Genomic DNA, 27,111 nt, shown 5'->3' on the forward strand with positions numbered 1-27,111 from the left:
ACTACTTAAACATAAATTTTGCCCTCCTTTTCTTCAGGCCTGAAACTTTCTCAATTACTTTCTGAATAAATTGAGTCATTTCACTCACCAGTCTTTTTTCCATTGGCAGTATAGTCAATGCATGTGTTTCTAAGAAAGGTTTTATGTACTTTGGAAAACTTACTAATATGTAGAAAAATATGTAAATCTCTAATGTTTTATAGGCTGCAGGACACCAACAGATTAAGAGTTTGAAATTTAGGCTTCTTAATTGGTGGTAAACAAGCCATTTAAAAAAAATGCATATTTTTCGAATCATAATAGAACTTAAACATATCTTTATATATAATACGCTACTGTGGCTGGTCTTTTGTCTGTCTAGGATTTTAAATCACCTGTAGCTCTAAAAAGTTTTACTAATTGACCTGAAATTTGGTACACACATACTACATGATGTCTAATATCCGCTTTTGGGTTGATGATTGACCTCCAAGGTTATTCCTCTTTTTTTTTTATTTTTATCAAACTTTCGGCAGCGGCCGTGCAGCGCATGCATAACGGGCATTGTTCTCATCCCTTCCACTTTCACCGTCAGTTCCCCTACCTCTTCATATCTTAAATCATTGTTGAGGCAGATTGAAGACTTAAGTGCCAGCTTAAGTGAAAAATTAAAGAAAACGTACAAAGTAATTGCAACAGAAACACTCAATCAGTTTTAACGTGAAAAGATGCTGATGAAAGAACAGAAGAAGCGGGCTGCTAGTGTGGAGAAAAGAAGAGCTGCTCAGGAAGCAGTAAGTGCATCAACCACTGAGCAAACAAATGCTAAACGTTCAGAGAAAAATTATGAAAACTAGGAATGCTCAAGTCAAGTGTATTCGCTGCATGTTATCGTGCAGTGCGCCGTTACTATTTTAATTTATATAACATGCCACGTGGCATAAATTGTTTGTAATATAAAGTTATATAACCCAAATCTCACTTAAAACAACTAATTTAATACTTTGAAATTCTGAAAACTTACAAAAGTTCCATTAGCATCATTGAAATGACACTTTTTTGGTTCACTTATGTGGTCGAAATCAAAATGTTAATTAAAAAAGAAACTTATCACATAACAAGACAAGTCTGAAGAAACCTTTTGGTTTTTCGTGCAGGAGAAAAGCTGTCATTGTGTCATTTATTCTCTTGCAGCACCATGCTGAAGAGAGAGTATCCTTCTCAACAGGCTGTTACAGAATTTCACAGAATAAAAGCAGAAGCTCATGCTTATTGATAACTGAATTTACATAACAGTGCAGATTAATTCTTACATATCATACTTTGATTGGTTAAAAAACATTAAGTATTTAGCACAGAGCACAACCACACTAAAAAACAAGTCCTTCTCCATGATTTCCTTGTTCTTCAGTATCTCATAGTTTAGATAATACCCTTGAAATCTCAGTGTATCATACATTTGGCGTATTACTACATTAAACTCCTCCTGGTACTTTCTTGTCTTTGTTGATCACTTGACCTTTATCTGGTTCCCTGATATGCCTGAACAGGTTTCTAACACTTTATCCTAAAAGACTATGTGACACTTAAGTCTAATTCTTATTCCGTGCTTATTGTACTTGTGGCAAAATAAACACCTTCTTGTTTTTTTGTTTTTTTAATAAGTAAAATTATTTATGAAGTGCTTATCACAGACAAGTCACAAAGCATCATTAAATATTAAAACAAAATAAAGAGCAATGACACAATTAAAAAACACCTGCAGATGACAGCATTGCTCAAATGCCAGTCTGAACAGATGCAATTTTTTTTCAAATTAAGTTATAAAATGTATGTATGGATGGCACCAATGTGTTCTAGAGAGTCCAAAAGCTCTTTCTGTAAAGTTTTTGAAGTTCCCTTAAATACAGTGGCAGACATTCTCAAGGTGCTCTTTCAACATTTCATTGAGAGAGGCAACAAAATTCACCATCCCACAGAAAATCCTGAGCTGATTGGAGCTCTCACTCTCATCATGACCATGCTAACCCAACTCAAATGCCCAACAATACTTCACACTGTACAGGATGTGTCAATTTTTGGTCAACTCTTCATTGTGCCTTTGAATGCTAATCCTGTAGCCTTGATCTAGCTGTTCAGCAATACTAAGCCTGCCAAAAGAAATTGTCTAAATTTAGTCTAGATGACTGCTGCTACTTTCATGCTGCTTGTATTTTTCAAAAAGATGTTTTACGTCTTGTACGCCTATCTTTGTCCACAATGCTTCGGTGCCAACACTTTGAAACACATAACAGGAAAAGCAAAAAAAAGGCATTGCTTACATGACATCCAGTTATCCAACTCCATTTGTCATAAAAAGATCAGGAAAATGCCTATGTTTAAGCTTGTCCTCGATCACAATTTATGAAGGGCTGTTTCATTAAAGAAATAACCAAATTTTCTTTGATTTCTGAAGATCCACTTGAAGTTGCTGTGAAGATTCCAGTGCAGATCACAGAGACACCAGGAAACGAGATTTATTTATAAATTTACTGTGTCCCAACCAGCACAAACACACTTTCTTTACTTTCAGTTTCTTTTCTCTTTTCCTTTATCTTTCACTCCTTTTCTCTCTTTCTCCTCCACTTCTCCTCAGCAAGCTTCGTCTCCCTCCTACCCACTCTGGCTCTCGGAGTAGTGTCTGCTGGCCCCTTATATAGGGAAGTGCTCCAGGTGTCTGATGCGTTTTCGTCTAAAACTTCCGGGTGTGGCGGACAAGCTGCTTTCCAGGGCTCAGCACCCATGGATCCCAACAGGGCTGTACCAAACTCTCATGAAGCCTTGTGGGAGTCTGAGGCACTGTTGCAACCCAGGGGGCCTGCCATTTAATGTTCTGGGGGAGATAATGCTCTGGCCACACTTGCTCCCATGGTGCACCCAGCATGGAGGAGTCCCGGCCGGGCATGGGCCCTAGCCATTCGCCACATTGCCATCTATGTAAAGTCACACTCGCACATCTGTAGTTATGTTATGTTATGGCAGGTGTGAACTGTGATCCATTGACTTGAACTTCAAATAGTGTGTCAGATCCCATTAGATTAAAAAAAGCAAAAACACTAATTTATTGCCAATAAATGTGGGAGTATCTGGAGTACAAGGAGCTGTGTCACCAGAAAACAGCCTAAAACAGCCAATTAAAGAGGAGCCTCATGTCTCCTGCTTGCCACAAATTCAAGGACTTACATAGTGTGGCGAGCGGCTGGGAGTGGGATGCTTGGAAGGACCGGAAGAGGGACTATGCCTCCTCCGGACCACGAGAGGGCAGCTGTCCTGGTTGGTATGGGGACCACGGGAACAAAGCATGGAAGCTCAACCCTATAGGAGCCCGTGGTCACCGCCAGGGGGAGCCCAGATACCTGAAAAACCCTGGATGTCAGCACTTCCGCCACACCCAGAAGTGCTGGCGGAAGGATTACCAGGGACAACCGGAATGCTTCCAGCAGAAGTTCATGGGGAGGCATCTTGAGAACATCCGGGTGAACATAAAATGGGCTGCCTCCCTCCATTCGGCAGCTGGAGTCGGGTGGAAGAGGACGAAGCTTGGAGGAGAGGACTGGAGGCGGTGAAGGAAGGCATTGTGTGAGGCCTGGACTTGAGGGAGATTGGTGCTGGGGCACTGGGTTGTGTGATACTTGTAAATATTGTAAATAAAGTGTGTGTGGTGATCTGAAACGATGTCTGCCTGTTTGCGCCTGGGCTGTTTCCCACAATAGATTTTAATTTGTTTGGTGTACTTCACTTAGGAAATATAGGTATTCACACAGAATTTAAACAAATACAAGTCAGAACCAATTTTTAATGGATGTTGAGATGTGCTGACACTAGGCATGTTGTGCAAATAAGCAAATTTATTTTATGATTATTTCACATTGCCTAATTAATTTAAGTGGAGTTTTTAAAATATTTATGGAGACAGGGCCCCAGTTTCCTTCATTACAAACCGCCACTGAGCTACATAAATTTATATTTTTTACTGATCTGTCCCTGCCACTTTCATTGTCAACTTATTCTATTTTAAAATTGCAAATGCAAAATTTCTGCTACATGTCTTACTTTAATATATCAATTGAAAAAGACCAAAAAAAGGAATCCATGTACAACACACTGAAGTCACCCGTATTTTCACTATATAACATTTGCTGAAATATTCCAAGAAAAATGAGTGTTTAAGAATGCATGTATACAGTAATTTAGATAGGAACTCATTAGATGCAGCTATTACATTTTTTTCAAATATTAGACTAATCAGAGACACTCCAGTTTACAGATGCCACATGTGCTCAAAGAACTAGCTCAATGTATAATTTGGCAGCAGTGCCTAATTTTACACAAACATCCCAGATTAGGCCTTTTTTCCCATCTATACATTGAAGTCATCTGTGGGGAATGCTTTCATTAGAAATTCTGACTAACCCAGCAGCCCCTTAAATTTTAAAACATTTCAACTGAAGTGTGCTACAAAAGTAAGAAGATCTCAAAGTTCTATTGCAATTTTCAAATGAAATGCTAAATAAGGAAAAAATGTGGATTGGTCATATTGAAGAAGAAGAAAACAAGTTAGCTTTATTGTACAGTTAATACTGCCTATTCCATGGTATGTACTTTACAGATACATTACATTTCTATGATTCTATAGCTAGAGCTCTGCTAAGGGAAATGACTTGCTTCAACTTCATGAAGTCAGTGGTTGCTACAAGTCCTTAGCCACTAGGGACCCACACCACCTGCCTAGAAGACTGAATTTAGAAGACCTTCTTCAACCAAAAGATTTCCTTGGTAGTTTATAGATGATCATGTATTTTAAGATTCATAAAAAGAAATTTGATTGAATGCTCAGTCTTTTATACTTGAGCAATGCTGCCAGAGTTTAAACTATTTAATCAAAATTTGTTATATAAAAGTCTAAAGATGAAAAAGTGCTTTCTAATACTTATGCATGAGAGCTTAACAATTCTGACAAGCGAAAGGAGCCCATTCAAGTCCATCAAGATCATCTGGGTAGCTAACAGCTACTTTAACTCTGTGCCCTATCCAGATATTTTTTAAATGTGTTTTCCTTCAACATCTTGATTTGGTAATTTTTTCCAATCTCCCATGATCCAATGTGTGCAAAATACACGTTTGAAAATGATCCAATGCGTGGAAGACTTGTTTCTGGTGTGGATGAGTGAAGTATTGCAAGTCCCACAGATAAATGTTGTGGGGCCAACCTGATCATCCCTGTTTAATTCAGTTTAACAAAAATCTACTGGCTGCCCAGTGTGCCAGTAAAAAAAAAATAACAAAAACAAAATAAAGTCATTAAGCTAGATAAGTAAATGATTTTCTCAAGCTTAAAGGAGTTCTGTCCTGTGGTGCACTCTGTTCCAAACTGAATGCCTCCTTCCAGCAGCTGTGTACTTTATAGATGGGGAAGTGGAAGGGGCGGAGTCAGTTGCTCTCACTGAGTGTTGTCTTGGTACTGTGAAGGGAACAAAAGAGAAGAAGGTTGGCACGAGTGTCATCTTTCGACCCAGGGTGATATTACCTACCTCCACAGAGGTGTGTGTGTGTGTGACACTGGCTTTCTTCTTAAATGCACCTCCCCTTTGACCTAGTCTACACTAACATGGAAAAATTTGAAAATGCATGTGTCTTTATTATATTTTTACCTTTCGTCCACAATAAAACAGCATTTTCAATCACCAAAAATATTGCTTCAAAAATGATCATAAAATTATTTATATTTAAAAATGCTGAGTCTCATGTAGCAATGTGGGTAGGAAAAACAGATTTCCAAATATACTGACGTATAATAGTCCTGTGATCCAGCACTGACTTCAGCTTGTTTTGGTAATTCTGTTTGTGATCTCATGTTTATTGTGGGGATTGTTCTTTCCTAACTTCCTTCTACTATGCCTTAAAACACTTAAACATTTAACTGTTTTTATTTTGGCAGGACAAGTCAAGTCAAGTCAAGCATGCACTGGTACAGTGCGTTGCCGTACCAACTACACGACGGAACAACTCTGGATCCTGGTTTGCAACCCCCCTAGCAGACATGTGGTCCAGTTCCACCCTCCGGAAATTACCTTCTATCTGCCAAAGCCAGGTGCTACATGGGCGACCCGTTGGCCTATTCCAGCCACTCGGGTCCCCAGCAATGAGGATCTTACGAGCCGGATCACCCTCGGGGAAACACGCCACATGGCCATAGTGCCATAACTGATGCTCCCTCACAATGCATGTAGTGTGTCTCATTCGGGACTCCATGAGCAACCACTCATTCAACACAAAGTCAAACTAACGGTGCCCAAGGATTTTCCGGAAAGACACAGTACCAAAGGAGTCCAGTCTTCGTCTCAGATCACTGGAAAGCGTCCATGTCTCGCAACCATATAGCAAAACAGGAAGCACCAGAACTCTAAAGACATGGACCTTCGTCCTTTTGCATAGATATCGGGAGCGCCACACACTCCTTTCCAGCGACCTCATGACCCCCCCCTTGCTCTCCCACCAGAGACATGAATATCATTGCCAAGGTAAGTAAACCTCTCAACAAGGTCTACACTCTCTCCACAATCAGACACACTGCTGATGGCTGTGCCCAAGAGGTCATTAAAGGCCTGGATCTTGGTTTTTATCCAGGACACTCACAAGCCCAGACACTCAAACTCCTCGCTCAGTCTCTCGAGCGCCCCAATCAGAGCCTCCATTCACTCCATGAAGATCACAGTATCATCAGAAAAATCAAGATCCATGAATCTTTTTTCACCAACAAATGTCCCACAGCTGCTGAACCCCACGACCTTGCCCAACATGCAGCCCATACAAGCATTGAATAGAGTAGGAGCAAGAACACACCCTGACGAACCTCAGAATTAACTGGGAAAAACACAGAGATTCTGCTTCCACTCTGCACAGCACTCACAGTCCCAGTGTACAGACCAGCCATGATATCCAGTAACCTTGAGGGGATCCCGCAAACCCTAAGGACTTGGTAGGACTCACAGTCTATATTTTCAAATAATTTTGCAACCCTATTCTCTCTTGTAGCTTTTAAATGCAGTTGTGCTTTGTCTGTCCAGACTAAGAAGTCCATGTTAGTTTTTCCTCATTCTTTCGGTATTTCATTTAACTTTGGGTTTGCTCTGTAAACCCAACAGTGCACTTAGCTGATAAACCTTGTCCACCCAATAAGCTAGATTTACGCATTTTTGCTGTTTGTGAGGATGACCTACTTTTAAAAAACTAGGGGGCTTTGCCCCAGCTTGCTTCGCTCATCAACCCCCCCTGCCTGCGCTATGCACTAACCACTTTGCAGTTCTGTCACTCGCGTATGGGGATGCGGGTGTACAATTTAAAAAGATTTTTATTTTCATGGCAATTGTTACATATACATAATAGAAATATTTTACATTACAGGGAGTAATTAATCATATTAAAAGAGAGTAAAACATAATAATTTGAAAGTAAATTATGTTTCTTTGCATAATACGATTTTGTTCTGGTTTCTTTGAAATGAACACGCAAATATTTTTTAAACTTACACTTTTGTTGTAAAATTTCAGAAAAAACAATTTTTTGAAATAAATTGTCATCAATATCGCATTGAATTTTAATTCCTTATTTGGACTTTCATCGTGACAATGCAACGTATAACTGCCCGTGATTGAATTTCATCTTTTTCTCTCTATTAAATAAAACTACTTTTTCGAATGTTTGGCTCTGAGATTTGTTAATTGTCTTTGCAAAAGCTATTCTAATGGGAAACTGTTAATGTTTTAATATGAATGGCATATCAAGGTCTCCTTTGTTGTGTAATGTTATCCGCGGGAAGATGTATTGCATTACCTTTCTTGGATACATCCTTCTTTTTAAATTAATTTGTGCGGTGAAAGACTGGTGTTAATGGTTATAGATATTTCTCTGGATATTATAAGTTGACGTTTTCATCTTCTGCACAGTCACCACCAACTGTTTCAGCATAGTCTATTGATATGCATTTAACCAATTTGCAGTGTAACCGGTAGTCATTTCTGGTGTTAATTCATTTGACTTCATCGTTTCTTGGTGCTAGGATTGCCCATGTACTTGTTTTTTCTGTTGACAACTCTTCGTGATGAAATTCCTAAATAAGATTTGGACATAATGCATCTTCTTTAATTGGGACCTTAAAGTCAGAAAAACGTTAAAATATATAAGAGCTGAGAGAGCAGAAACTGTGTCTGTCAAAAGCATTGACACGAATGAAAGGTGTGATTACAGTGTGTGTGGATGAAAATGGTTGAGATGAGGTCATGAATTTAAAAAATCTCATGGCCAAGGTCTCAACTCAAGGGACTTAAAGAAATCTTCCAAAATGTCTTTTTTTATATAATAGAGAGACGATTTGAAAAACAAAAATGTCATTTTAAAATGTATCTATGTTAATGTGGACTTGGCTGATTACTTTGAGCAAGTGATTCAATATCTAACTGACAATGCTATTGGAGCAATGTTATTACTGCTTTTGAAGAATTGCATTAGCTTTATGTCCCTATCTGCTCAAGACTAAAGAGGTTTAATTTTCTTAGCATCTCAGAGTAGGCCATGCCCTTTAGGTGATGGATGCATTTGGTTATTCTTCACTACATGTATTTTATTTAGTGTGGTGGCCACAGCTGCACACAACTCCCAATGAATTCTTAGTAGCATTATTATTATGGTATGAGTGTTATTTAAGTATAGTATGAGTATAGTAAAGCATTAATACATTTTCAGTGTCTTCTTTGTCCAGTGCTATTGTCAGTGGGCATGTCTAGCCCTGTACTATTGGACGAAAGGCAAAATTTCTGCCAAAAGATGGTGTCATGCTATTATGGTGATATCTGAAAATGAATTTAAATTGCAATTTAATTTTTAAGATATCTGAAACTTATTTCTAGATATCTTAATAATAATTCTTTAAATTTATATAGCAGTTTTCTTACTACTCAAAATGTTTTGCACAGCGAGTGGGGAGACATTTCAACCACCACTAATCTGCAGTATCACCCTGGATGGTGCAATGGCAGCTATTTGGTACCAGTATGCTCACCACACAATAACTGTTAGGTGGTGAATTAGTGATAAATAGTTAGCCAATCTCCCATCCAAGTTCTGGCTGAACCCAAACATGCTTAGCTTCAGGTGGATGACCTCTTTTGAAATGGATGTGGTGTGGAATATGAATACACTTTCAGATATCTCAAAATAACTGTCCATTTCAAATATCTGAATTAGATTTTAAGATATATCAAATTAACCTTGCATGCATTTTAAGATACCCAAAATACATTTTGAGGTATCTTGAACTAATGTCCTGTTAATTTTCCTATCCCTACATTGAGACTTCTGTCTTTTTTTAAATTTCTTGAAATTATCAGGAAGATATTTTGAGTTATTTTAAAATGCATTTCAGATTTCTAAACAAGGACAGGAATCTATTTTGAGATATCTTAAAGTGTATTGTAGACATCAGAAATCGCTATTCAGATATCTTGAAGTAACTTTTTAGATTCCTGGAATGGTCTGGAGACACATTTTAAAATATCTTCATTACATTTCTAGCTATTTGAAAAAGAATTCAGGCCATTTTGAGTTAAAAATGAAATTCACTGGATCTATTATCATCCAGCAAGTTTCCTTAGAGAATGGCCCTCAGTTATAGTGGCATTGGTTAATTAGATGTATTTGAAGTACTATGTAACTCATTTGTGTGCTTTTCTGTATCTGATATTTATTTATTTATTTAAACCTTTTGCTGATATTATTAGATCACTGGAGCTACTTACCCTGGAATCTGCTAGAAACAATTGCCATGAGTAAAACAATTCCTGCAGCAGATCAATTGCTGCTTTTCCTAGTGACTGACTTTAGATTTTGTTGATGGTCACTGCAAAACACAACTTTAGAAGAAACTGTATTTTTAATTGAAAAGGGAAGTTAGTAGGAATAATGGGAATTTTGGGTCTAAATATAATTTCACCCTGTAGCACCTCCTGGAAAATTGTTAGCTTCAATCAGTTTTGAATGTGACACTTTGATCTGTAATCTTGTAGCGATACAAAGTTTTTGCAGGGCATAAATCAAAAGCAATACACACTGAAATGTGGTTTACTTTAACTTATTACATAAAGCACTGACATGACATTTGTAAGAGCCATTTTCCTAGTTCTATAAAATGTATGAATATTTACTAGATGATAATGCATAAAATATGGGAGGTTCCTATAACCCCCGTGAATAGAATTGAGTTGGTATTTTCCTGTCATTTTCTAACAATTTTGAGTAAACAATGTTCTCCAGTTAGTCTAGCCTTGCCTTGTGTAAGGTACAGAGGCATACGGTTTTTAACCGTGTTCTTGTTTGTGCTCATGTTCGTGCTTGCGCACGTGACCTTGCCTGGGCGCATGTCTATGTGCCAACGGCCTAAGGGCCTTTTGAGCGTGAAGCAACTCGTAAAATAAAAGATTTAAGTGTTGAACCGTATGTTTAAAGCATACAGAAGAAGAAATAAATAATCTTTAAGTACAGAAATAACCAAAGATTCTTAAGAAAAGCTAAGTTTATAGAAGATACATTTTTTCCTTTTTTTTGCCTTTATTCTATGTGTGTAACTATTTTTCTTTTTATTCTTGTGTGGATTATTTGCTTTTAACTTTCACTAAATATTTTAAAACGAACTTTTGGACTGTGAGATTTCTTTGACACGCGTCTTACCCGTGCCTGACTTCGCGTTATACATCGCCGACTACAACATCTATGTGGCACATTTAATGAATTGAACATTTTAATAGAGGTACATGATTATAACAAAATTAATAATTGTAGTTATTAACTTTGATATTATAAATACAATTATTAATTTCAATACAGAAACTCTAGTACCACTTCCTACATCTCTCTCTTTACACTAGGCAAATAAAGGATTGAACTAGGCCATATTCTTTAACATATTATAAAAAGTTTAGATGTGTGGCCAGGAAAAAGAAGATAAACATCCTCCCAGTGTTTCTTTTCAGTCAAAATGTACATCTCAACTTTGAACACATATAATATTCTGAAAACAGCACACTGCATCAATGGCTACAATTATTGTGTCACAGCTCCCATAGACTGAGCTTGAATCTTTGCTGAGTTTGTAATTTTTTTTTCTTCCTGGGTTGTCCATCTTTCCTCCCAACATTCTCAGACATCTATAGTATAGTGACTTAATTACCAATCCTCAGTGTGTGTGTGGGATTTTCCTGAGATGAACCGTTACCATGTCGAGATGTATTTCCTGCATTATACCTGATGCTGAATTGATTTTGTCCTTGTTCTCATGTATCCAGGTTTTTTTTTTAATGCGAGTCTTCCTCCTTCATTTAAAAAAAAAATTCCATCCACACGCTCAGTTTTAAAAAATAAATCTCCATCCACCTGAAATTGCAAAAATCTGCTGTCAAGAGCATGAAACAGGCATTTATAATAAAGGGAATGTCATTTAGATTAATGTCCATTGCCCTTTTTTTTTCTTCAAATGTGTGTTCAGCACAGAATTTGTGAAAATATGGGTGTCCTAAACACTACCCGGCCATTTCACTATGATGTCAATAAATGAACCCAATTTAACCCTGTCCATGTTAATGCTTAAACTCATGTCATCTTCTCCCCTCAGTAAATCCTCACACTTTCTACATGCCCACCTGATTGTTCTCATCTCAGTTCTTTTCAACTGTGCTTAATATCATGTGTAAACGTGAGTACCATTATGCTGTCTTGAAGGATACTTTGAAATGTTAAATTAATGCAGAGCATGATCATATGTTAGATACTTGATTCAATTATGAGGTGTAATGTTTATTCTAAATTGATTTTTATTTTGCTTGCTTATTAATTTTAAATTTTCATTTTTGTGACTTTAGCGCTGAAATTTTTTTAATTTATTTTTCCCCATGTGTCCTGCCATGTTTTTTCTCACCACCAACAAGGAGGTTTTGGCAATGATGACCATGACTGTTGACATGCTTTGGACTTTGCACAGCAGCTGCCATCATTGTGTTACTACTTCAAATGAGATCTAAATCTCTGAACCTAATTTTATAAAGAAAAAATCTTCAAAAAAAGAATCAACTTTGTTCTAAAAAGAAGGAAACTTGGAACCTTCCTTTGATTTTTCACTCTGATTTCTGGATGTTGGCTTGAGAGGTCTGATAATACTGGCTGTATTTACTTATGCTCAGTAGACTCGTTGAACATTCTCTGGGAAATCCCTTTTAACTTCATCACTGGTGCTCCAAATTAAGTTCTGACATCCTCCCTTCCCCTCTCACACTACCAAGAAAGATAACACTTCCAGCCTGCGGACTACACTCTTACTTTTGGAGCTGCTTACATCAATTCAGGCGTCATGAAGAGTCTTAAACCCTTTACCACACATGTTATTTGCTGGCGATTCTACCTCCACCATGTCTGTTATCTTTTTGCCTCCTGCAATTGCATTGGCATTCCCTAAATATACATTTCAGCTTTCCCCTTCATTGTCCCAACATCAATTATAAATCTTTTTTTTTTTTTTAAATAAATGCAACATCATAGTTTTACAAGATGAAAGTTCTCATTGTATTATACTGGTCACCATGTCTATAAAAATCATGAGCTGTGTCTCATTTTAACTTAACCTCCATTAAACAACTAACTCATCATTTTGTGTTTTTTCCTCCTTCCATTTTGTATTTCGATCTCGATTTCGTTCATCATCATTCCTTTTGATTATTTTCATTCTTGGTTGTTTTTCATTTTAGCCAAAACCTAAGAGCTTGCCCTTTTTGTTACTATGCTCTTCTCATGTACTTTCCCTAATTACAGTTCAGTGACCAAGAATAAGGATTTGAACAGAAAAAAAGAGAAAAGTGCTTTAGTCTGGGGTCGTGGCATTGACTTCTGCCATTTCTAGAGATGAGAGTCTTTCTAGGAAATTTGGTGTCTTTCTGCTTTGGGTAGTTTTGGATATTGGATCTCAGAATTTGTTGGTATAAAGATTTTGTAGGATATGAGTTTGGTGTTGAATTTATATCTCGAATGTTAATTTTTGAAATTATTGGTTTCTGATTAAATTGATATAGAGTTCTAATGCTTTATTTTTTTGCCACTTGAGAATTATTTTTTCATAATACAGGTTTCCTTTGTGTATATTAAAAAGTGCATACTGTGTAGCTTCTTTTCTCCTGTATATTATGCTGTCTTAATTTTTCTTTATGACTCTTGTTTCTTTAGAGTCCAAGATTTTTGTAGTCTCATAGGGCCAAAAGTAACAACTGTTAATGAATTTGACTGAAATGTGGATGGAGACAATTAGATTGATCACTGAGTTTGACATGTTTAAAGCAGTTCAGTGCCTCATGAAGGTAAAGATCAAAGTAGGGATGATTTTAAACAATAAAGAACAATGGTGCTCTTCTCAAATTTGTCAGATTGATAGCAACCCTGCTGTTACAATGGATAAATTGCCTATGGCTGAAAACATCTCCAAAAACCTATATAAATGGATGTTATATGTGCATCAAACACATGTGTTTAAAAATAAAGATAACCTTTTGCATGGGAAAAAAAATCTGTAAGATCAGATTAAACATTGGCATTCAAAGACATCACTGGACATGTGGTAAAAATGAAAGCTGCATTACTGCTGTGTGTATGTGCTCTCTGTCACACACAGTTATGATGCGGCAGTCTATGTAAATGTATGGTTGAAAGAATTGAAAGTTATATCCACAAAAATAGGCATTCTAGAATGTACAGTACATTCATTTGTAACTTGGAGTCTTAAATATTGCAAGAAGGATTGCAGAATAAACCATAATGGATGATTGGGATAGCTCTGGACTCCCCGGTAGAGGCTTCTCCCTAAGCAAGCCAGTCCCCCAACTGCTACCTGCAAGCCTCAGCCTACACAGGCTTAAACTGGTTTAAAGTTCAAAATACAAAGAAAGACTCAAGAATATATGTTTTAAAACTGAGAGTGTGACTGTGAAAGCAAAAAGCAACATTGAATCTTTATAAATATAGATTTATTAACAACTATGTAAGAAGAAGCTTCAAAGAGCAAAAAATGATTTGCCAAAAAAGTCAATTCAAAGCAAAAGTCTCAATCCACAATATATAGGAGGAATCCAATAAAGAGAAAAAACAATCCAATAAACCAGAGAAGACAGAACAAAACAAATACTAACAAGACTCCTTAAATGCTTAAATGATTATTGTTTAATATCTTTCCCACAGAAACAAATTAGAAACCAAGAAAGTATCAGAGCTAAGAAGCGAAATTACTAGAATAGATGAAGAACATGCCAGGCTTCCAAGTGAAGCTCTACATAGGAAAAGACAGGCTCTGCATTCAGAACTAAACCACTTAACAACTAAACAAACTGAACAACTAATTTATAAATCCAGACATTATTACTATGAACACGGAGAGAAAGCTAATAAGCTTTTAGCTTAACAAATTCACAAGCAAGAAGTCCGCAACACAATCGCTGTAATCACCAACACAAATGGAGACAAAATCATCGACCACAGAAATATAATACACACATTTAGGGACTACTATAAATCCTTATATTCTACTGAGTTTAAAGAAGACCACCCACAATCGAAGGCATCTCTGGATACATTACAGATACCACAAATAGACACATTTAGTGCAGAGGAACTCGATAAACCTCTGGCGCTATCAGAATTACTAGATGCTATAAAGTCACTTCAAGGTGGGAAAGTAGCAGGCCCTGATGGCTACCCTGTAGAATTTTATAAGAAATTCTCTGCTCGGCTAGCTCCCCTCCTATTAGCAACATTTACAGAAGCCAGAGACAATCAAACTCTTCCTCAAACTTTTCGCCAAGCATTAATCACAGTTTTTCCAAAACAAAATAAGGACTTATTACAATGTGCATCATACAGACCAATTTCACTTTTGAATAATGATGTTAAAATACTCTCAAAAATCATAGCTAGAAGGATGGAGAAAGTGCTCCCTTCGGTAATATCACAAGATCAAACTGGATTTATCAAGGGTCGACACTTATCTTCAAATCTTCAATGCCTGTTTAATGTAATATACTCACCAACCAAGTCAAACACTCCAGAAATATTATTATCATTGGATGCAGAAATTTGACATGATTGAATGGAAATACCTTTTTACTACATTAGAGAAATTTGGGTTTGGCCCGAACATTTGTGCATGGATCAAACTACTGTATACCAATCCAGAAGCTTCAGTTTGTATCAACAACATTTGTTCAGACTACTTTAAACTAGAACATGGTACTAGACAAGGATGCCCCTTGTCACCACTAATGTTTGCAATCGCCATTGAACCACTGGCAATACACTGTCGAAATGCTGATCAGATAAAGGGGATTAGCAGAGAGGGACTGGAACAGAAAATTTCTCTCTATGCAGATGATATTGTACTGCAATAAAATTCTGTGCCTGCAGTCTTAACAGCACTTACAGAATTTCAAAATATCTCTGGTCTCAGAATTAATCTGAATAAAAGTGTACTCTTTCCAGTGAATTCTCAAGCATATAATATTAGATTAGACACCCTACCTTTTATCATTGCAGATCAGTTTAAATACCTCGGGGTAAACATCACAAGTAAACATAAAGCTCTTTATCAACAAAATTTCGCCATCTGCATGGAAAAAATTAAGCAAGACTTGCATAGATGGTCAACCCTTCATCTCACTCTAGCTGGAAGAATTAACACTGTTAAGATGAATATTCTTCCTAAGCTCCTTTTTTATTTCAAAACATTCCAATATACATCAATAAATAATTTTTTAAGCAATTAGATTCAGCAATAACCTCATTTATTTGGAACTCAAAACATCCACATATCCAAAGATCGACCTTACAAAGACAAAAGGCAGAAGGTGGCATGGCTCTACCTAACTTCCAGTTTTGTTGCTGGGCAGCAAACATACAAGCTATAAAAACCTGGACACAAATAGATGAACATATACAGGCCTGGTCCGCAATAGAACTAAAATCCTGCAGTACTTCTTTATATTCCCTCCACTGTGCCCCAATAAGTTATCAGCAGTATACTAATAACCCAATTGTGCTTCACTCACTCAGAATATGGAACCAATGTGGGAAGCATTTTAAGATGGAGAATCTTTTATCAGTGGCACCTCTGCAAGAGAACCACCTCTTTCAACCTTCGCAAACATATGCAGTTTTTAATATCTGGAAAAAAGTTGGGGTTAACTTGCTTAGAGATCTTTATATAGACAACATCTTTGCATCCTATGAACAATTACATTCCAAATTTAACATTCCAGCTACACATTTCTTTCACTATCTTCAAATTAGGAACTTTGTTAAACAGAACCTGCCCGATTTTCCTCATCTTGCACCCTCGTCCATGCTGGAAAAAATATTGCTCAATTTCAAGGACTCAGACAGCATTTCTGCAAAATATAAAATTATTTTACAGTCCCTCCCTTTCAAAGATCCAAGAGGACACTGGGAAAAAGATCTTTCAATTAATATATCAGAAAAGGAGTGGAAAGTAGCAATGCAGAGAATTCACTCGAGCTCCATATGCGCAAAGCATACAATTATTCAACTCAAAATTATATATCGAGCACATCTGTCTCGACTAAAACTCTCCAAAATGTTTCCAGGGCAAGAATCCAACCTGCGAACGGTGCAATCAAGTCCCAGCTTCACTGGGTCACATGTACGGGCCTGCACCAAATTAACATCATTCTGGACGAAAATTTTTAATTACCTTTCAGACAGCCTTGGTCACAATCACTCCTTATCCATTAACAGCTGTGTTTGGTGTTCTTCCAGATGGGTTTAAAGTGGAGAAGGACAAACAAACTGTGATTGCATTCACTACACTTTTGGCACGCAGACTTATTTTGCTAAACTGGAAGAATTCTAACTCACCTCTTTTAAGTCAGTGGGGAACCGATGTTTTAAACTATTCGAAATTGTAAAAAATCAAATACTCAGTTAGAGGATCTGTACAGATTTTTTTCAAAACATGGCAGGATCTAATCAGTAATATTTTAGAATAAGCTCTTAAAGCACAGAGGAAGCAATTATTTCTGTATTTCTTTTTCTTCTCTATTCATCTCTATTGGCTTATGAAACTCATCAATTTAGGTATGTTTACAAGCCTTAAGTTTTACTCCGTTGGCCTTGCTCTCTCTCTCAGGGGTGGGGGTCGATTTGCTCTCAATCCTACTTTTTGTAAAAATTGATTGATTTTTATGGAATGATTGCAATAAAATTAACATAATTTCAAAAAAGAAGACTCCTGAAATGCACAATGATTCCCTGCTAAATCTCTCTTTCTACTGGAGTAAGTAGCCTGAAGGAGGACCTACCAGCCGTGGCATCAGGGGAGTCCCAACTCCTGGGATTTCAACCAGATAGCCACTTTAAAGAATCAGTATATAATTAAGAAATCAAAAAAACTAACAGGAATAACATAAAACCTGAAAAATAATAATTGTTCAAACAGAGAATGAACACAAACCAGAGAAACAGCTGTATTGCTTCACTTTCAATCTATTTGGTGTGCCATCACACCCAGTTAAGGGAGGGAACGAGAACTGCTGTTAAATGAGTTCTTGTTAACTTTGATAACAGAAGATGTAGGTTTCTGTAGTCAGTACACCTGAAGCAGTAAATATGCCCAATGAACTTGACACCACCAGGTAAAAGTATGGGCCTAAATTTGTCACTAGTGGACCTAATGTTATTTTTATTACTGCTAAGTATTCTGTACATTCTGTCTTCTGTGGATGCTATGTATGGCATACCAGCTTCTCACAAGGCACACACGTCCAAATAATAGTTATAATTTAGATCAGGAGCATTATATAACAGCTAACAGACAGATTATAATTTTTGCCATTCCTTGTAATTTGTGTATTCATACCTTTTGTGTGCATTTCCACTCCCTAAGTCTATAAAAAGTCTTTTCTCAATTATCACCACAATGCCCAAATTACAGCCACTTATTGTACCTGTTTCAGTGCAAAACTGTGCACCATACTGGCTGTAACAGAAGCTGTAAAATGTAATACTGATCGAGGTGGTGGCTCATGAATATCTAACAAATTCTTGACCTGGCCGATCCTTTGACGTTTGATAATGAAGTGGTTTGTGGATTTTCTAGCCCACTTGATGGTAATGTTTGCTAAAGTTGGCACAGTTTGCCATTGGGGCATTGTTAAAATTGTCAAAGCCAACATCAGTTGTTTTGCAGTTCTGGTTGTTTCACTAATAAAATGTAAAAGTTTTTTTTTATTATTAATTTGAGATATCTTCCACAAATCTTGTCCCGTTCATGTTTCCCTTCAACAACCCTGCCCCAACTAGTAAATTAAGATGCTAGTTGATAACCATCTGTTAAAGTTACATTTAAAGTGGCTGTGATTGGTAAAATTTAAAATCAGTCTTAATCTCTGAACTTCGTTATGTGCATCTATGCCATAAAATTGCCAAGTCGTTGAATAAACTCTTATTTAGTGATGACGTTAATGCTGGGGATTTGTTTTGTGTGTTCATTGATATTTTAATCAAGGGATATGTGCATTAAAATGCATGCATGTAGTATAGGCCAATTTTCATTAAAAAAATTTAAAAGCATAGCTGCAAAACAGGGTTGGTCAATTACAAAAGTGTGTGGGCACCGGCCTACCCCAACTCTGGATCCCTGGCCCCTATACTGGTGCTGTGCCTGCCACAGACCACTGCACAACTAAATGATTAGTTATACTGTCTAACTTAATGTGTCAAGCATGCCATATTAGTTTAGTTGTCTGTATATATTCTAAATCAGAAATTAATTATTCTAAAGGATAATCCATCCATCTATTATCCAACCCGCTATATCCTAACACTGGGTCATGGGGGTCTGCTGGAGCCAATCCCAGCCAGCACAGGGCGCAAGGTAGGAACAAACCGTGGGCAGGGCGCCAGCCCACCGCAGCTAAAGGATAATGCCTTAATAAATTCAATACAGTACATTTTGGTAGCCATCAAGATGTTGCTTAGCTTGGATTTACAATTATAACCTGGACTGGAGGATTTTGAGAACAGGTTTTTTTTAAAGAACCCCTGTAGGCATAGCTTCTTAAGTGGCAAAATTTTGCCACTCTACACTACCAAGAATTTAGTGACATGTCCCCTGGTCCCACAAAACTAATGTTTGTGATAATTATGAAAAATAATTCCATTCTCTTATGGTTTTGGGTTTTTCATTTACCATTAATTCTTATTTTCTGTTTCATTGTTGCTGTTTTCATTTTTGTTTATATAAATATTTATTACTTGTAATTTGTGTTGATTTAATTAGTAATATGAAGTTATGATTAGTATTTTAAAGACCTTGAGTTCCAGTTTATTTATTTGTTTGTTAATTTTTAACTAACTTTATGTGATTGGTTCTTAGGACAATTACGGCAAATTGGCTAGTTAAATCATATTTTTTGATTTAGTAACACTTTGCAGAGTACCTGTTGTGGACACTAGAGGCACTGTTGCCCTGTTACACCCACCAGACAGATGTCCAGGACACACGTGTAAAAGCACCAAGAAGATTTCTTTAATATTTTTCTTCAGATCTAGTGCACAAGGCACCGCACACTCCACAATCCTCCATTAATAATCAATAATCACAATACAATAAACAATCCTCCACTCCCAGCAGCTTAGTCACCCAACCTTCCAACTCTAGCTCTCCTTGCTGAGTCTTGACCAGTCCTTTAAATAGTCCATGACCCGGAAGTACTCCATCTCTTCTTCTGGGTCAATGCTACATCCTAATTTCTCAAATAGCCTGGAAGTACTGCAGGCTTCCGCCCTCGTGACTCTGAAGTACTTCCGGGTTGTAGTAATATAAATCCCCAGGTTTTTTGTGAGCCCCCCTGGCGGCACCCACGGCCCCCAACAGGCCTGAGGAAATGGACTCCATGTCCCAGGATGCCCTGAGGAAATCTGGGGAACCGTTACCATCCAGGGGAGCTTCCATCTAGCGTCCCGGGGGAGGCAGTATCCAGAAAAGCCTGCCTTCCTCTATTCTTCTTGCTCTGGGATGTCACGGTCGGATTGAACAGCCGGCCATCTATCACACTGTCAAAGACAGGTAATGGAATAATTAAAAAATATTTGCTATCTCTTTCCCTGTATGCACCTTCAGCACCTTTTCTCTGTATTCATATATATGTGTAAATGTCTCTTCACCTACACACCCTCTCAGAAGTCTGTCATTATTTTTGAGGGGCCTTTTTCATGCCCTGTCAATTTTATACTTAACATCTTTGAAGGAAACATTCTCAGTGTGCTTCATATGCCTTTCTGCCTCCTTTTGCGTCTCACACTAGCACTTCCTCTTTCATTGTTTAACTAAAGACAAACTGACCAATGAGATTGCTCTCAAGTACGGGACTCACAGACCTTTAGTGTTTTATTACATAGTAGATATTATGAATGCATTTTCTTCATGTATAATGTTTAACTGGCTATGTGCCCCCCTCTATGTGCAGTGGTTGCTAGAAAGATGCTAAATAGTAAAAGTAAAATCCCATCCTCTACTATCCCAGGAGGAATGTGTTGGAGCCCCCATTGTAGGGTTTATAAATTGTTCACTACCATTAGAGGCAACACTTAAGATGGCTGCTACTTAACTTTGGGATTCATAGTTTATGAATACCAGACTCGTTTTTCTCTCCACTCTAAGCATATGTTGTTTCACAGAGGCCACTTACTAATCTAAATGTAGACTTCTCCCTCCCACCGCTAACGACCAGCCGTTCTTAAGCTGCTGATGACAAATTAGTCTGGAAAATAAATCCATGCGCTTGACATTTTTCCAATTAACTGGCTTCACCTGCTTTTCTTTCATAGTCTCCATACATGCATACATAGAGAAGAATAATGAAAGTAGATTCCTAGTTGATCAGCCACTTAGATAAAATAAGCCCAAATGCTACTTTCAGCCCATCTGTAAAGAAACTCATTCATTTATGTATGCATAATACAAATGTAAAAAAAAAAAACTTTTTAAAAGAACTTTAATTAAATGTTGATCAGACACTTGGAACTTCAAATATCAAAAAAAAGATAGCATAAAATGTAATTGAAAGCAGAACTGATGTGCTGTGACGATATTTAATGCTAAATAAATGTATCCAGATGAGGCTGTCTGTTTAGTATTCTGCATCTCCTGGTTGTAAGCTCTTCACTTTACTTCTATTCCCACAGGAAGCTATCTTGTTTTGTTTCTGGCTGTGGGCACAAGCGATGGCTGAATGTCTCTGACCATCAGTACTCTGTGTTTTACTAATGAAAACAACAGAGCCAAGTATGATTAAAGTTCAGATATTAGCTTGAAATATTTATTACATAATTGATATAGGGATCAGGCAAAAAGAGTATAATAGCTTACACCATGCCCTACATTTTTCTTTGAAAGGTACTTTATGGATACGAATGTAACACAGGTTATTGAAAAACAGGTCAGGTCAGGTTAGGGAGCATGCAAAAGCACAGCATGTTGCCTCATCCACCACATGACAAAACAGTTTGTGATCCTGGTTTGCATACCCTCCAGTTAGATACGAGGTCCAGTCCCAACCTACAGAAATGACTATCTATCTGCCGTAGCCAGGTGTTATGTGGGAAACCCCTTGGCCTAGTCTAGCTGCTCGAGTCCTCAACAATGAAGATCCTGTGAGCTGGATCATCCTCAGGGAATTGCGCCACATGGCCGTAGTACTGTAACTAATGCTTCCTCACAATGCAGAGAATGTGCTTCATTTGGGAGATCATAAGCAACCACTTATTTGACGCAAAGTCAAACAAGCAGTACCCAGGGATTCTCTGAACAGACACAGTACTGAAGGAGTCCAGCCTCCATCTCAGGTCACTGGAAAGCGTCCATGTCATGCAACTATATAGCAAAACAGGAAGCACCAGGACTCTAAAGATATGAACCTTTTGCAAAGATATCGGGATTGCCACACACCCCTTTCCAACAACCTCATGCCCGCCCCCCATGCTCTCCCAATCTGTCTACTGTCTTCATAGGAAGAGTCACCAGAGACATGAATATCGATGCTGAGATAAGTAAACCTTTTAACGAGGTCGACATTCTGTCCGCAGACAGACACACTGCTGATGGCTGTGCCCAAGAGGTCATTGAAGACCTGGATCTTGGTTTTTATCCAGGACACTCTCACAAGCCCTGACACTCACTGACAAACAACCAACAGCAATAGAAGCTTCCAGGAAATGACAACACATACATGTACACATACATGTTAAACTAACAGGCATAATTAAAACCATTGGTCTCTACTCAAAGGGCAGCGCGGTGGCGCAGTGGTAGCGCTGCTGCCTCTCAATTAGGAGTTCACTTCCCGGGTCCTCCCTGCGTGGAGTTTGCATGTTCTCCCCGTGTCTGCGTGGGTTTCCTCCGGGTGCTCCGGTTTCCACCCACAATCCAAAGACTTGCAGGTTAGGTGGATTGGCGATTCTAAAATTGGCCCTAGTGTGTGCTTGGTGTGTGGGTGTGTTTGTGTGTGCCCTACGGTGGGTTGGCACCCTGCCCAGGATTGGTTCCTGCCTTGTGCCCTGTGTTGGCTGGGATTGGCTCCAGCGGACCCCCGTGACCCTGTATTCGGATTCAGCGGGTTAGAAAATGGATGGATGGATGGATGGGTCTCTACTCAAAGGTTGGTTTGTGGAAAACTTGTATTGGGGTCAGTCAGGGAAAGTGAAGTGTGTTTCCCCTCTGTGCAATTTTATCAATTATTATGGAAGGTGTGAGGCAAGGGTGCATCCTGTCACCACTTTTCTTCAACATCTATGCAGATTCAATTTTTTTACAAGCATTAGAAGAGTGGATAAAGGGATAGTTGTGAACAGAAAACCAATTAACAAGATATGTAATGCTGGTGGCACTATACTACTTGCTTTCTCAATTGGCAATTTTTAAAAGTTTGTACACAGACTAAAGTCTATAAGATTGTGCTATGCCCTTAATGTCTATATATATGTAAATATGTTGAAGAATTAGAGATGTGGGTTTGCAGAAGGATGTTGAGATATCATGGATGGACAGCATATGTTGTAAACAGGTCAATGAAAGAATGTGTTTGCCAAGCAGAAACTTGAATATTTCGGTCACTTGTTGTGCAAATACCAGCTGCTGCAACTTATTATCCAAGGGATAAGAATATCTGGAAGGTGGTGAACACTTTGGCTCCACTCTGTCAGAGAAAGGTTCAAGAAATGTACATATCAGGGTCCTCATGTAGAAAACTTGACTGCTACCAGAAATGTGCAGTAATGCACATAAGCCATTTCCTACTCAAAAGTCAAGACTTATCAAACATGAACAAGATGTCAAAATTGGCTTAAAGTTATGGCAGGTATTGACCATCCATAAGTCCTATGCAGACTTTTTTGGTGTGGGCATTTTAGCGACTCAAAGTTAGAAGGACAAAGAAGTGAACAGAAAATCTTGTTTCATTGCACATTTCATTTATGCATCAGTCCTATTTCAATGTTCTTGAACTAATTATAATACAAGTAATTGACATGTAATCTTAATATAGCTGTGTTCACTGATGGAGGTAACATGTAATGTATGCACTTAATGTTAATTGCATTTAGTTTGTATGCATATCTGTTTTGTCTATAAACTGCATGTGCTATGTGTTACACATATCTGTTAAAGGCAGTGTTAGCTCTTTTCAGGAATGATGATGGTGACTGTTGACAATTTAGACTTTCTAGAGCTGTCCTCTTTGATTTGTGTACTGAATTAGAGCCTACATTACAATGACCATAACAAAGAAATCACAAAGTCCCTGTTCTATATCAGGTTTAACAACTAAACGGTATTTGGTGATGGATACTTGTCAGTGTGAACTGGCTGATTAATCAGAAATCCCACAGTCATCCTGAAGCCTCATCATGCAATCTGGATAGGATGCCATACTTAAGATGCTACCCAGATACATGTAATATCCTTACCATTTGAATGACTAACTAAGATTAAAAGGCAATTTGCAGTGAATTTTGATTCTTCTAATGTAACTGGCACAATTGACCAAACACGCTACAATAAAGGCATCATCACAGAATGAATTTGCTTTTGTAAACAGAAATCATTTTACATTCAATTAACATACAACAAATATATGATATTCAAATTTGTTTGGCTTGCATTGGTTCAAGGCTCAGCCCATGATTCCTTCATTATATCAAGTAGTGTTGTGGGGTGTGTGATGTGTGATGGCTGGTGTCTTGGTATGTAAACCTAACTGAAAGGATTGCAGTTTAATGCATTACAGATACCTTGTGTAATCTTTCTTTCAGGTAATAGTGGGTTCACCACAAGTGAGGAGATATAGTGAAAGGCACACCCATGTACAACTTGAAATAAAATGAACCATTGGTTCAATCAAAGATAAATGGCAGTGTTTCAGCTAATTGGGTGGTACAGCCCCACAAAGGTCTGCATAGCACAGAAACAAGGACATCAATGTCCTTGTCCTTAGGACATCAACACAACGGTAATTCAAAGTCGTTTGAATGATGCATGTCGAATACAAAGAAACATTGACATTTTTTACAAGCTCAATAACAGCATTCTTATTATCTCACAGTTCTATGCTTTGACCCTGAGTGGATTCACACTGCATAATTGGCAGTGGACTAGGCACTGTATAAAGACACAGTGCTACTGCTCTCTCTGCTTACCTGCTCCCATTTGTGTTTAGTTCACATTCAGTAAATATTTGTATTTGTGTAGTAAATAATTTGCTCAGCAACTTTGGCAAATTTATATGGTGATTAGTTTGTGTATAATTAAAAAATGCATTTCTAGGTCATAAGTGGTTACTGACAGGTGGATAATGGGGAGTGGCTAAAAGTTGTTTTAAGTTGATTTGAGATTTATAAAGAAACTTGGAATAACGCATGGCATAGATACAATTTTAAGTAGTAAATTAATTTTTTTTTTACTTACACCATTTTTGCATTTTTAATGTAAGCAATACTTTTATTATGGAATATACAGTAAGCAAAACTTTACATGAGTCCCCAGGTTTCTATTTTGTTCAGAATTTTCCAAAGTTGAAATACCCCAATGATTGGCAAACATCATTAAACAAATGGTACTAGAAGAAAAACAGGAATGAGAAACATGAACAAAATTAAGTTATGTATTTATTTCTCAATGGATAATGTCTTGTAGTAGGTGCAGGTACTGACCTGATAGATCAAATCTTTCAAGTTTTCTACAGATATACCATATAAGGTCTCATCAAGCAGCAACAACAACAATTTATTTCTTGTATAGCCCAAAATCACAATGGAATGCCTCAATGGGCTTTAACAGGCTCTCTTTTTTTGAAAACCCTGGTTTTGACTCTCTCAGAAGACAAAAAAAAAACTCCCAAAAAAACTTGTAGGAAAAAATCCTGGGAAGGGCAATTCAGAGAGAGACTCCCTTCCAGGTAGTCAAAAATGTGGTAAATAGAACACACAAAACAATGCATGAATTATTTTCTCAGTATCCTGCATATTTTGAAAATGCCTTAATTTACCAACATTAAGATGGAATAAAAAAAAAAAGGTGTTTTGGATAATTTTGTAATGTGTGCTTTAAGTGACATTCTAGTGTCAAAGATAACGTCTAGCTTGCACTCTGATTTAGTAATGGTAAGTCCAACTAAGTTAAATAATGTCAAAATATTGAGTTCAGCATCATACCCTCTAATAATTAACATTTGTTTTTTTATCTGTGATCAAAGACAAGTAGTTCTCATTTATTCAATACTTTAACTCAACACATCATTAACACGTCTAATGGCAACATTGGAGAAACGTCATTTGATCTGAAAGAAAGGTATAACTGGGTATCATGTGTACGAGTGAAAATTAGCATTCTGTTTTTTACTGATAGATCCCAGTGGAGGCATGTGAAGTAAAAACAGTAAAGTCCCAGTACTAAGCCCTATGGGGCAACCTATCTCACGTTTGAGTATAGTGATGGGGTATTGTCAGCATATGTTTATACATACTGGAATCAATTTGATAAATAAGAAGTAAACCAGCCAAGCACAGTGCCCATGAGCCAAATATCATTTTCCAAATGGTGCTTAAATCTAAAAACATAATTACAGTGGAATTTCCTTCATCAGAGGATATTAGAATGTCATTTACAAAATGTGTTACTGCCATTTCTGTACTATGACCAGTGCAGAAACCAGACTAGAATTTCTCAAATAAATTATGTTTAAGGTGAGAATAAAGCTCACTGGCAACTACTTTTTGAAATGTTTTCGAGAGAAAGGGTAAATCTGAAATGGGTCTATTATTATTAGTTGTATTTTGGTCTAGGTCTGACTTTTTAAGCAATGGTTTGATAACTGACACTTTTAGTGTATTAGGAATTGCACCTTTTAGTAATGAGCTATTGGTAATGTTAAGAATGGGTGCTGCTAGCTTTGTTTTTTTGAACTTTTGACTACTTTTGTTGGCATTGGGTCTAAAGAACAAGTAGTAGGTTTTATTTTATAAATTAAAGCTAAGACTTCCTCTTCTGTTACATGATTAAAATTTCTAAAGTTGTGCATGCAAGGTGAGACAAGGTTTGCCAAGCTAGTTTTAGATTTGCACTGTGATGCTGAAATCTGATATCTTTTTTGATTTTCTCATTACAGAAGTTCATAAAGTCTGTACTGTTAATATCTCTTGGTATTTTGCACTGTAGCAAATAACAGTAGAGGGTCTATTGCTTTACAGAATGTATGCATCCATCCATTTGTTGTCTAACCAACTCTTTTAATACAGGGTCTTGGGATGACGGTGGAGACAAGGTGGAAACCAACCTTTTTTAGAGCCTAGGCTAATAAGACAATTTAAAGAATATGAATTTTGAAAGTTATTATACAGTATATTTCTAGATCATCTGGATCCCTTTGTGATCAATGATGAGAGACCAGTAAGCTATTATCAGAAACCAAGGAGAATTCTTTTTGAGTGTCCTAGTATATTTATGTC

The sequence above is a fragment of the Polypterus senegalus genome, chromosome 15 (assembly GCF_016835505.1).
Source record: "Polypterus senegalus isolate Bchr_013 chromosome 15, ASM1683550v1, whole genome shotgun sequence".
Taxonomy (NCBI): domain Eukaryota; kingdom Metazoa; phylum Chordata; class Cladistia; order Polypteriformes; family Polypteridae; genus Polypterus; species Polypterus senegalus.